Source organism: Triticum dicoccoides, chromosome 4B (genome assembly GCF_002162155.2).
Source record: "Triticum dicoccoides isolate Atlit2015 ecotype Zavitan chromosome 4B, WEW_v2.0, whole genome shotgun sequence".
Classification (NCBI taxonomy): Eukaryota; Viridiplantae; Streptophyta; class Magnoliopsida; order Poales; family Poaceae; genus Triticum; species Triticum dicoccoides.
In genome coordinates this window covers 391,663,638-391,678,217 of record NC_041387.1, presented here as the reverse complement: position 1 = coordinate 391,678,217, position 14,580 = coordinate 391,663,638, and positions in this window count along the sequence as shown.

Below are 14,580 nucleotides of genomic sequence, written 5' to 3'. Positions count from 1 at the left end.
TTTCGTAAGTGTTGTTTATATAGGAGGGGCCTTTAGTACCGGTTTGTGCCACCAACCGGTACTAAAGGTCTGGTTTTGGCCAGGCCAAGCGGCGGGAAGCGACCCCCTTTAGTACCGGGTCGTGGCACAAACCGGTACTAAAGGCCCCCCTTTAGTACCGGTTTGTGCCACGACCCGGTACTAAAGGGGGTGCGCTGGCGCAGGTGCGGTGCGGCAAGTTTAGTCCCACCTCGCTAGCCGAGGGGCGACCGCACTGGTTTATAAACCCCCGTGCGGTCGCTCTCTCGAGCTCCTCTCCAAAGCAGGCCAACTGGGCCTACGTGTTCTTTGCTGCCCTGTGGGCCCACTTGGCCTTTGCGGGCCTGCACCCTGGCCCAACAACAGGTTGGGTTTGTAGTCGTATGCACGCCGCTCTGGCCTAGTAGGCGGTCTTTATTTTTTTATTTTTTTTGCTTTATTTTTTTTGTGTTTTTTTGTGTATTTAGAATTTCTTTGTGAATATTTTTGCTTTAGGTACAAAAAATTACAAACTTTCTGTTAGTGCCCGTAGTTTTCAAATTTGAATAGTTTAAATTTTGAATTATTTGAAATTAGTGTGAATCACTAGTTTGTGAATGACTTAACTTTAAAAATCAGTAAAGGCATGAAAGAATTTGTTTGCACATAAAATTTCTTCGCGTTTCAAATGCCAAAACACATAACTACCCTAACTATTACAGAGTTTCCCCTCTGGGTGTGAAACACAGAAGAAAGTGATGATAGTGAAGCCGATCACATCCCAGATCTTTGGGTGTGAAACTTTTTCTTCGCGTGTGTCCCTTTGCGCCGTAACCATGGAAAATCTTCATCATTTAACGGGATGCTCTGGTCAATATTCACTATGAATGGAGCAATTTCATCAAACTTTTCATAATCTTCTGACTTGTCTGTCTTGTCATCCACTCCCATGATGTTTCTCTTCCCAGAAAGAACTATGTGCCACTTTGGCTCATCGTACGATGCATTCACTTCCTTATCTTTTCTTTTTCTTGGCTTGCTAGACATGTCCTTCACATAGAAAACCTGTGCCACATCATTGGCTAGGATGAATGGTTCGTCTGCATACGCAAGATTATTGAGATCCACTATTGTCATTCCGCACTGCGGGTCTTCCGTTACCCCGCCTCGTGTCATATTGACCCATTTGCACCGAAACAAAGGGACCTTTAAACCACGTCGATAGTCAAGTTCCCATATGTCCTGTATATAACCATAATATGTTTCCTTTCCCGTCTTGGTTTCTGCATCAAAGCGGACACCACTGTTTTGGTTGGTGCTCTTCTTATCTTGGGCGATTGTGTAAAATGTATTACCACTTACCTCGTACCCTTTGAAAGTCATTATATTCGAAGATGGTAACTGGGACAGCAAGTACAGGTCATCTTCAATAGAGGTGTCATGCATGGTACGTGTCTGCAACCAACTGGCGAAACTCCTGGTTTGTTCACGTGTAATCCAGTCATCAGACCGCTCCGGGTGTTTGGAGCGTAGCAAATTCTTGTGTTCATCCATATACGGAGCCACCAAGGCGGAATTCTCTAGAACTGTGTAGTGTGCTTCAGTGAGAGAATGTCCGTCCATACATATTATTTGTTCCCCTCCTAGCGTGCCTTTTCCATCCAGCCTGCCCTTATGCCGCGATTCAGGAACACCAATCGGCTTAAGGTTAGGAATAAAGTCAATACAAAACTCAATGACCTCCTCATTTTGATGGCCCTTGGAGATGCTTCCTTCCGGCCTAGCATGGTTATGAACATATTTCTTTAAGACTCCCATGAACCTCTCAAAGGGGAACATATTGTGTAGAAATACAGGACCCAAAACGTTAATCTCTTCGCATAGGTGAACTAGGACGTGCGTCATGATGTTGAAGAAGGATGGTGGTAACACCAACTCTAAACTGACAAGACATTGCACCAAATCATTCTATAACCTTTGTATGATTTCTGGATTGATTACCTTCTAAAAGATTGCATTGAGAAATGCACATAGCTTCACAATGGCTAATCGAACGTTTTCCGGTAGAAGCCCCCTCAATGCAACCAGAAGCAGTTGCGTCATAATCACGTGGCAGTCATGAGACTTTAGGTTCTGAAACTTTTTCTCTGCCATGTTTATTATTCCCTTTATATTCGACGAGAAGCCAGATGGTACCTTAATACTGAGCAGGCATTCAAAGAAGATTTCCTTCTCTTCTTTGGTAAGAGCGTAGCTTGCATGACCCTGATGTATGTCGTCTTCTCCGTGCATACGTTGCTGGTCCTCCCGTGCCTCAGGTGTATCTTTTGTCTTCCCATACACGCCCAAGAAGCCAAGCAAGGTCATGCAAAGATTCTTCGTCACGTGCATCACGTCGATTGCGGAGCGGACCTCTAGGTCTTTCCAATATGGCAGGTCGCAAAATATAGATTTCTTCTTCCACATGGGTGCGCGTCCGTCAGCGTCCTTCGGAACAAGTTGTCCGCCAGGACCCTTTCCAAATATCACCTTCAACTCCTTGACCATATCATGTACATCAGCACCAGTACGGTGGCGAGGCTTCGTCCGGTGATCCGCCACACCTTTGAAATGCTTTCCTTTCTTTCTTACGGGATGCCTGCTCGGAAGAAATCGACGATGTCCCAGGTACACATTCTTCTTACAACTATTCAAATGTATACTGTCTGTATCATCCAAACAGTGCGTGCATCCGCGGTATCCCTTGTTTGTCTGTCCTGAAAGGTTACTGAGAGCAGGCCAATCATTGATGGTCACGAACAGCAACGCCTTTAGGTCAAATTCTTCCCCCATGTGCTCATCCCACGCACGTACACCTGTTCCATTCCACAGTTGTAAGAGTTCTTCAACTAATGGCCTTAGGTACACATCAATGTCGTTGCCGGGTTGCTTAGGGCCTTGGATGAGCACTGGCATCATAATGAACTTACGCTTCATGCACAACCAAGGAGGAAGGTTATACAAACATAGAGTCACAGGCCAGGTGCTATGGTTGCTGCTCTGCTCCCCAAAAGGATTAATGCCATCTGCGCTTAGACCAAACCATACGCTCCTTGCGTCATCTACAAACTCCTTCCCGTACTTTCTTTCGATTTTTCTCCACTGCGACCCGTCAGTGGGTACTCTCAACTTTCCATCTTTCTTACGGTCTTCTCTGTGCCATCGCATCGCCTTGGCATGCTCTTTGTTTTGGAACAAACGTTTCAACCGTGGTATTATAGGAGAATACCACATCACCTTGCCAGGAATCTTCTTCCTGCGGCGCTCGCCCTCGACATCACCAGGGTCATCGCGGCTGATCTTATAGCGCAATGCACCACATACCGGGCAAGCGTTCAAATCCTCATACTCACCGTGGTAGAGGATGCAATCATTAGGGCATGCATGTATCTTCTGCACCTCTAACCCTAGAGGGCAGACAGCCTTCTTTGCTTCATACGTACTCTCGGGCAATTCGTTGTCCTTTGGAAACATATCCTTTATCATTACCAGCAACTTTCCAAATCCCTTGTCAGATACACCATTCTCTGCCTTCCATTGCAGCAATTCCAGTGTGATGCCCAGCCTTTTCTTGTCACCTACGCAATTCAGGTACAACAATTTTTTTTGATCCTCTAACATGCGCTGCAACTTCTTCTTCTCCAAATCAATTGCGCAGTTTCTCTCTGCATCGGCAATGGCCCGACCTAGATCATCAATGGGCTCATCTGATGCCTCTTCTTCAGCTTCTTCCCGCAATGCCGGCTCAGCTTCTTCCCGCATTACCGGCTCAGCTTCTTCCCCCATTGTTGTATCATCGTATTCAGGGAACCCATGGCCAGGATAGTTGTCGTCGTCCTCTTCTTCTTCATTGTCTTCCATCATAACCCCTCTTTCTCCGTGCTTGGTCCAAATATTATAGTGGGGCATGAAACCGGACTCAAACAGGTGGACGTGAATGGTTCTTGACGTAGAGTAATTGCGACCATTCTTACAGCCAGCACATGGACAAGGCATAAAACCATCCGCCCGCTTGTTTGCCTCAGCCGCAAGCAGAAAAGTATGCACGCCCTCAATGAACTGGGGAGAGCATCGGTCATCGTACATCCATTGCCGGCTCATCTTCATTACACAACACCGAATAGACCAAATTAATACAAGTTCATACATAAAGTTCATACAACACTTAAATGCAACAAACAAATAACTCTCTAGCTAAATCATTTAAATGCAACAACAAATGCGATCAAGATCGCAACTAAGGTAACAATTGATCCAACAGCATAATGATACCAAGCCTCACTATCGATGGCATATTTTCTAATCTTTCTAATCTTCAAGCGCATTTTCTCCATCTTAATCTTGTGATCATCGACGACATCGGCAACATGCAACTCCAATTCCATCTTCTCCCCCTCAATTCTTTTCAATTTTTCTTTCAAGTACTCATTTTCTCTTTCAACTAAATTTAACCTCTTGACAATAGGGTCGGTTGGAATTTCCGGTTCACATACCTCCTAGATAAAAATATCTATGTCAAATTGATGGGCATAATTTGTCATAAACACGAAATGCAACAAATAGTTTTGAAAGAGAATATACCACATCCGAATCATAACAAGGACGAGGGCCGACGGGGACGGATATCAAAACCATGGCACTATGTATAACAAACAACGTACGGGTAAGATAATTATACGAGTAACTATATATCCAAATCACACACACATCAATTTTTTATATAAAATTTCATGAACAAGAGGCTCACCACAAGGTGGTGCCGGCGACGGGACGGTGCGGGCGATCGACGGTGGTTACGACGGAGATTTAGAAGGCACTAAGTAAAACACACCTACATATGCAAACTAAGTGTTATTTTGACCTCAAATTGCATATAAATCAAATACTACCACATATAATTCCTCCCAAATTACTAAAACCCACAATTAATCACTATATAAACCAATGCAAGAGCTAATCTAGCAATGAGAGATGAAAGGACAAAGTTGCTAACCTTGGTGATCATTTGAATGGATGGGGGCCTGCAAATCTTGACAAATTTGGGGCAAATTTTGTGATGAACTTGAGAGGAAGAAGGGCAGAACAGAGGAGAGGGAGAGGGGAAAGGGGGAAGAACAGAGTGCGGGTGGACAAAGGGTTTATATAGGACGACCTTCAGTACCGGTTCGTGCCACGAACCGGTACTAAAGGTGCTGGAAGGGCCCCACTCTGACAACATCCTGCCACCACTTTCTTTAGTACTGGTTCGTGGCACGAACCGGTGCTAAAGGTTCGCCATGAACCGGTACTAAAGAGCTCCTCCCGCCTAGCCATTGGAACCGGCACTAATGGACATATTAGTGCCGGTTCTGTTACAAACCGGGACTAATGTGTCTCACATTTGACCCTTTGTCTACTAGTGGTCTTTGCTTTTTAGTTTACCACAATCATCCTTTCTGTACACGCCTTTTGGGATAAGCCCACTTGATTGGAATTTATTAGAATACTCTCTGTGCTTCACTTATATCATTTGAGCTAGATAGTATTTGCTCTAGTGCTTCACTTATATCTTTTAGAGCACGGTGGTGGCTTAATTTTGAAGAAATTGTTGATCTCTCATGCTTCACTTATATTATTTTTAGAGTCTTTTATAACAGCATGGTATTTGCTATGGTTATAAATTTGGTCCTAGAATGATGAGCATCCAAGTTGGGTATAATAAAAACTATCATAGAAAGTGCATTAAACACTAGGATCAATTTGATGCTTGATAATTGTTTTGAGATATAAAGGTAGTAATGATAGAGTCATGCTAGTGGGTAATTATGGAATTGAGAAATAGTTGTGTTGAAGTTGGCAAGTCCCGTAGCATGCACGTATGGTAAAAGTTGTGTGACAAATTTGTTGCATGAGGTGCTCTTTTGATTGTCTTCCTTATGAGTGGCAGTCGGGGACGAGCGATGGTCTTTTCCTACCAATCTATCCCTCTAGGGGCATGCGTAGTAGTACTTTGCTTCAAGGGCTAAGTAGACTTTTGCAATAAGTATATGAGTTCTTTATGACTAATGTGAGTCCATGGATATACGCACACTCACCCTTCCACTTTGCTAGACTCTATTGTACCGCGCAACTTTCGCCGGTATCATGCACCCATTATTTACCTTCCTCAAAACAGCCACCATACATACCTATCATGGCATTTTCATAGCCATTCCGAGATATATTACCATGCAACTTTCCACGGTTCCGTTGTTATGACATGCTCCATCATTGTCATATTGCTCTTTGCATGATCATGTAGTTGACATTGTATTTGTGGCAAGGCCACCTTCATATATTTTCATACATGTCACTCTTGATTCATTGCATATCCCGATACACCACCGGAGGCATTCATATAGAGTCATATCTTGTTTTAAGTGTTGAGTTGTAATTCTTGAGTTGTAAATTAATAGAAGTGTGATGATCTTCATTATTACAGTATTGTCCCAAGTGAGGAAAGGATGATGAAGACTATGATTCCCCCACAAGTCGGGATGAGACTTCGGACTTTAAAAAAAGAAAAAAAAGAGACCAAAGAGCCCACCAAATATAAAAAAGAGAAAGCCCAAAAAAAAAATTGAGAAGGCCAAATAAAAAAATGAGAGAAAAAGAGAGAAGGGACAATACTACTATCTCTTTTCCACACTTGTGCTTCAAAATAGCACTATGATCTTCATGATAGAGAGTCTCTTGTTTTGTCACTTTCATATACTAGTGGGAATTTTTCATTATAGAACTTGGCTTGTATATTCTAATGATGGGCTTCCTCAAAATGCCCTAGGTCTTCGTGAGCAAGCGAGTTGGATGCACACCCACTTAGTTTCTTTTGTTGAGCTTTGATATATTTATAGCTCTAGTGCATTTGTTGCATGGCAATCCCTACTCACTCACATTGATATCTATTGATGGGAATCTCCATAGCCCGTTGATACGCCTAGTTGATGTGAGACTATCTTCTCCCTTTTGGTCTTTACAACCACCACCATATACCAACATAGTGCTATGTCCATGGCTTGCGCTGATGTATTGCATAAGAGTTGAAAAAAATCTGAAGCACGTTAAAAAGTATGAACCAATTGCTCGGCTCGTCATCGGGGTTGTTCATGATGGGAGTATTTTTTATAATGAAAATGAAGCATGGCCTAACTATATGATTTTGTAGGGATAAGCTTTCTTTGGCTATGCTATTCTGATAGGACATGATTATTTGTTAGTATGCTTCGAGTATTATTATTTTATGTTTTATAAGCTTTTATCTTGAATCATTTGGATCAGAACAATCATGCGACAATAAAGAATATTACATTGAGAATTATGCTAGGTAGCATTCCACATCAAAAATTATGTTTTTATCATTTACCTACTCGAGGACGAGCAGGAATTAAGCTTGGGGATGCTTGATACGTCTCCAACGTATCTATAATTTTTTATTGTTCCATGCTATTATATTACCCGTTTTGGATGTTTATCGGCTTTACTTTACACTTTTATATCATTTTTGGGACTAACCTACTAACCGGAGGCCCAACCCGTATTGCTATTTTTTTTCCCTATTTCAGTGTTTTGAAGAAAAGGAATATCAAACGGAGTCCAAATGGAATGAAACCTTCGGGAGCGATCTTTTTGGAACAAACGTGATCCAGAGGACTTGGAGTGGAAGTCAAGAAACAATCGAGGAGGCCACGAGGGTGGAGGGCGCGCCCCCTTGTCTCGTGGGCCCCTCGGGCGTCCATCGACCTACTTCTTCCTCCTATATATACCCATGTACCCTGAGAAGATCTGAAGCGACCACGAAGAACTATTTCCACCGCCGTAACCTTCTGTATCCGTGAGATCCATCTTCGAGCCTTCGCTGGCGCTCCGCCGGAGTGGGAATCGACCACGAAGGGCTTCTACATCAACACCATAACCTCTCTGATGAGTTGTGAGTAGTTTACCATAGACCTTCGGGTCCATAGTTATTAGCTAGATGGCTTCTTCTCTCTCTTTGAATCTCAATACCATGTTCTCCTTGATCTTCTTGGAGATCTATTCGATGTAACTCTTTTTGCGGTGTGTTTGTCAAGATCCGATGAATTGTGGGTTTATGATCAAGTTTATCTCTGAGAAATATTTGAATCTCCTCTGAATTCTTTTATGTGTGATTAAGTTATCTTTGCAAGTCTCTTCGAATTATCAGTTTGGTTTGGCCTACTAGATTGATCTTTCTTGCAATGGGAGAAGTGCTTAGCTTTGGGTTCAATCTTGTGGTGTCCTTTCCCAGACAGCAGGGGCAGCAAGGCACGTATTGTATTGTTGCCATCGAGGATAAAAAGACGGGGTTTATATCATATTGCATGAGTTTATCCCTCTACATCATGTCATCTTTCTTAATGCGTTACTCTGTTCTTTATGAACTTAATACTCTAGATGCATGCTGGATAGCGGTCGATGTGTGGAGTAATAGTAGTAGATGTAGGCAGGAGTCGGTCTACTTGTCACGGACGTGATTCCTATATACATGATCATGCCTAGATAATCTCATAATTATTCGCTTTTCTATCAATTGCTCGACAGTAATTTGCTCACCCATCGTAATACTTATGCTATCTTGAGAGAAGCCACTAGTGAAACCTATGTCCCCGGGTCTATCTTTTATCATATAAGCTTTCAATCTACTTTTATTTGCATCTTTACTTTTCCAATCTATATTATAAAATACCAAAAATATATTTATCTTATAATATTATCTCTATCAGATATCACTTTCGCAAGTGGCCGTGAAGGGATTGACAACCCCTTTATTGCATTGGTTGCGAGTTCTTGTTTGTTTGTGTAGGTGCGTGGGACTTTTGAGGAGCCTCCTACTAGATTGATACCTTGGTTCTCAAAAACTGAGGGAAATACTTACGCTACTATTGCTGCATCACCCTTTCCTCTTCAAGGAAAACCAACGCAAGCTCAAGATGTAGCACACCTCGGTGGGGGAATAGGACTGGTCATTTGTCTCTGAATCCATCTCTGAGGAGCTATCGGGACCCAACAAGAGATCTGCTTCGACAGGTAGCACTGTCTGCTCTGAAGGCCTTGTTTTCACTCCAGATATTTCCATCTCCCACCCAAATGGCTGATTCACAGGAAGAGTAGTTTAATGTACAAACATTGTCGACAAATGGAAATGTAATGAAGAAAAGGTTGGGCAAGATATCATTAAAATATATGATGCCTGGTTAAACAGGATGGCATTGCACATTTCACATATATTATGGCTGGCTAAAAGACATGAGACTGCATAATTACCATATATGATATAGAAACTATACAGGTGGCATTACAGAACATGTCTAAACTAAGCAGATGACATATATGATGTCAAAAGTAGGCACTTCAAGGAAACATATGCATGATATGACTAACATCATCATGCCAAGGTAGATCACACACCTTAGGGGGTAAATAGGAGTGGTCAGCGGCGGTGGGGAGGGTTTGCCATTGAACCCACCATGGAGCGACGTCTGCATGACATTGTATTGCTGCACAAAACTCTTCTCTTTTTCTCTACATGTTCAGCATGACTGTATACAATATCTGACATCCATACAAAAAAATATGGTGAGATTATGTAAGGAGAGGATGCAGAAATTTAGAGTGATGGTAACAACCAGTGGATGGATCCAAAAATAGTGATAGCAGGCTGATGATTGCTTTAAATTAATAAAAAGACAGATGATGAGTGCATTACTATTTATTTCCCACCCAAGATGAACAACATAGGCATACCCTAGGTGAACCAGATATTAGACAGACCTACTATTCATTGCTGCCTCGATACGTGCCCCACAACTAATTTAGAACTCAAGTTTGAACATTAATTTGGACCTGACTTGGAGTCCAAGAGGTCAACAGGACGATAAAATAGCAGGTAATTTTAAGCAACGCATAACATAAGCAGAAACAAAAGAGTGCAACCTCTCTTGTGGACCCGTGTACTCCTCAGGTTCATCTGCTGAGTCGATGATGGTGATGCCGTTGCGGTGGGTGCTGGCAGCAGGGAAGGAGATCTGAGGCGGCGAAAGACGGTCAGGAGTCGTGATGTCTGGTTTGGTGGATGCTTCTATCGATGGAGCAGCTCAGGTGAGGTCGACGACGTCGCGGTAGGAGCAGGAAAAACCACACAAAGTTCCCTTCGACTCCTACCTGTAACTGAAGTAATTCTATAAGGGCTCATTTGGCTTGCATGATTCTTAAAATACAGGGATAGGAAAAACACCGGATAGGATAGGGATGCACATGGTAAATAGAGCATTTCTAAACACAGGATTTCTGTCAACTTGGGTGTTTGGTTTACAGGAATTGGAAGAGAAGAGGAATGCGAAGAAACATGGCCAAAATAAAGTGAAACCATATGAAAGCTTGTACAGTTAGAATGTTATTCTGCCACTAATGCACTTGGTGTTGTTTTCATGGATAGGATTTTGAAAAGTAGGTCCAGGTGGATGTTTTGCTTCATTCCTTTCAACAAAATGCATGAACAATTGAATAGTAGAGTGCCATTGGAAAATTCCCTATTGCTATGTTTTTTCGTTGAACCAAAATAGCCCTAATGGATCGACGTGAATGTATAGTAATAAGTGATGCAACAAGTGTACAAACTCTTTGCCGTAGCCGGGTCGACCTCAGCATCATTGGTTGGTCGCTGAAGCAGTTGAGGCAGAGGTGGCTGTTGGAGGTGTGGAGGAAGATCTGAGGAATCTGTAGACGGTGTCCAGGGCACTGATTTGTTGTGATGGATCGTTCTGTCGTTGGAGCAGCTCCAGTGAGCCGTAAGACGTCAAGGCTGAAGCAGCACAAGACAGACATCGTCAATCTCAAGTGGGATTCTAATAGCATATCCAATAGATGATGTAAAATAGATGTAAAATTTACATCATCTAAAACCACCTACTACAACAGATGAGGTAAAAACTGTTGACTCCGAACTTAACTATCAAAACTGAAATTTACTGTGGAATCTGAATGCTACTGTCGAAACTGAATGCAATGGTAGCAGAGAGGCACTTGACATGTAGTTTAGGGAGGGCCTGTAGTTCATCTTCAACCTGCACCCCCCTGAGCCGCCAGCCACCACCGGCCGAACTGCTGGCCCCAGCGCCACCTCGCCGCCCCGAGACAACTCCCCACCGTCGGTCCGCTCACGCCCCGGCCAGCCCTCTAGGCCCCCCGCCCCCCCCCACCCTGAACCCTAAGATAGATAGTGGGGTACCTCTCCGACGAGCCCTCGTCCCCGCAGAGGGTGGTTCTTCCTTAACTCCGGCGAGCCCCCCCAACCCCTGAAAATCGACTAACCCAAAAGTCGATTCAGTCGACTGAAGTGTAGCTAAATCGGAGCAGAGCAGCAAGATGAGCGAGGGGGAGAGCAGCAGCAGTAGCTGGGCGAGCGAGTGGTTGAGCGAGAGCTAGAAGAGCAGTATCAGCAGTAGCAGATCTGGCTGGTATGGACGCCACCGCCGAAGGGGCCTCGCACTGGGGGAGAGCCGCCATGGAGATGTCGCCCGCGGCACCGGCTTTAAGGTAGCCGCTCCATGGGGGGTGCGGGATGGAGCACCATCGGCGCCGGGAGGTCGATTTAAGGAGAAGGTGCGATGCGATTAGTGTACAACCTCTTTGGTGGCGCCGAGTAGGCCTCGGCTTCGTCTGAGGAGTCAGTGAGGATGTTGCGGTTCCGGTGGAGCAGGTTAAGGCGACACTGTGGGGATGGAGCAGCCGCAATGGATGAGGCAATCATCGGAGCAGCTCCTTGGAGGTGGAGGACGGGGCGGCTGAACCGGCGGGACTACGAGATGGACGACGGATCCTCATCCGGGGAGGTGGACGAGGGACGTCGAGCTGTTGCGATGGATGTCGTCGTCGGGGAAGAGGCTCCGGCTGGGCAGCGGTGAGGTGGCGGACGGAGGGGGTGGGATTTCTCGGCTGGAGCGGAGAGGTTATGGTGGCCTGGGGTTTCGAATGGCTAAAAGGGGACAATTGGAGGGGGTGAACCATGACTTAGGGGCGCGCTTGTCCAAATGTAGGGTGTGTTACAAAAGTAGCCCCCCCCCACCGATTTGAACTAGCGGCCCTTTCGGCTCAGGGTTAGAAGGGGGATTTCGCATGTCGGGATTTGGTAGCTGGAGGGAGTTTTCGCGCGCATTGTAATTTCGGGATAGCAAGGCATGGGTTGTGAAGGCACCAGGTTTGGGAGCACGCTATCTTAATTTTCGAGATATAACAAGACGCGGATTGAATTTTAGGGACAAGCCTAACGTGTAGTAATATTGTACTTGTACGTACCAAATCAATTCACACTTCCCTCAACCAAAAAGAAAAATAAAAAAAAACTATTCACACCACACAAAGAGAGAGTCTTGCCCCAATTTACTATACAAATGCTATTGAAAGCTACTCCCTCCTTCCATCTATATAGGGCCTAATGTGTTTTTCGATGCTAACTTTGACCAAATATTAGAGCAATAATATATGACATGCAACTTACACAAAGCACACCGTTAAATTCGTCTATGAAAGGTTCTTTCAATGATATAATTTTCACATTGTGCATGTCATGTACTATTAATCTTGTCAATAGTCAAAGGCGGTCTTAAAAAACTCATTACGCCTTATATAGATGGAAGGAGGGAGTATGAATCCATGTTTTTTCTGATTAAATTTTTTCGCTTGCTGTATAATGCATGTAACCTACTCATACCAACATTTTAGTGTATTCCAAATGTATATACTACCGCTGCAATTCGAACTAAATTTGAATTCGTTTCTCTATTTCAATAAGAATCTACAATCATGATTGTTGCCAACTTCAACCATCATTTGTGTATTACCTTAATAACACACCACATGATTACTATAGAGATAGATATGAACTTTGTGTACTACATGAACTCGGATTCTATTTTTTGAATACAATTTATGTTGATTCCAAATAATAGTACATTTGATGTACTAACTATATATTCATAATCTAAACCATGTTCCATATGTACACCATGTTTATCACACAAAGTATAGTGCCCCGCCCCCTACATTATGATAAGTATTTAGACCTGAGCTGCAAAAGCCACACATTAGCCCAAATTATAATCAATGTTCTATGTATTATACGTAATACTAGCAAGATGCCCATGCGTTCCACAGAACATCAACATGATCAAGGGGCCTAATTTGCAAATATGAAGAGGGGTGTGGGTATCTTTTTTCAAAATTTCCATAGTTTCCTTCCTATCTGCCAGATATAAATCGGACAACCTATATTGCAGGATGGCAGGCACACAATCATCAACAACTCTGTTTTTTATAAGAGTAGAGATAAAATATATTATATGTAGTATAACATGTTCATAACCACACCATGTGTATCACCGTTTTATATATTCACACATGCGTTGGTTTAAAACACTATGATAAATTCTTCAAATATCCGAATTCGCTTTTTATAATGAAGTATGATCTCTATTCTTCTTTTACACACACACAATCCTCTATCTTTGTAGCTCGCGCTAACTTTCTCTCGTGCATGCAAACGTCCGCATCCCTCTCACCCTCCCTCAGCATTCTCTAGCTCCATCGTGCAAATTCGTCTTTTCACTTTAGGTCGTTCACCCATGGTGTGTGTAGGCCCCCCAGCTCCTTCTTTACGGCACACATCGATCAATATGCCTCTCTAGCCAGGTGTGCATAGCACAAACACAAGCTTCCCCTCTTCTCTTATCACCGTCCATGCCTCACTCCCACCACTCTTTTCATCGATCTCGTACTCGCACACTCCTTCCCCCTCGATATAGTATGCCTCTCGTACCACCTGCTAGATGCATCCCTCTTTCTCTATCCTTCTCCTCGTGCCTCATTTGCTTCTAACACACACATGCATGTATACCGATCGATCTCCCAACATATACCTAGATCGACTTTAACTATTCCCCCCCCCATCGATCGACGTACCTCAAAAGTTATGTCTCTCCTTTCTCTAACAAAGGGCGATTGTTCTTCCTATGTAGTTACGTCTTCTTACCACAACCATATCATCCCCCCTCATCATTCATGAATGCCTCTTGACCCGTCTCTCACACGCATGTGCACAGACAACAAGCAGCCATCTCTTCTCTTATTGGTATTGCGGGCGTGCCCTCCGTTTTTCTATCAAGCCTATCCCACCATTTGTTAGAAGCAACTCCACTACCACCCCCTCCAACACTCTAGCTCTGTCTCTCTCCCAACCTTATTCCTCTCCTGCACATATGCATGGATGCCGATCGATCTCCCTTAATACATGAGGTAGATTGATCTCCTTAATACATGAGGTAGGCCTCTCTCCTCCTCCACACATATACCAGTCATTGTACCTCTATAGTTAATTGGGCCTCCCTCTACCCCCACCACACACCGGTAGTCGAGCGCTGTAGGTAGGTATCCATGCCACAGAGACAAACTGCACATGACCCCTCTCACGTTCTAGTAGGCCAGCCACTCTATATCTTTGACGTGGGCACACAC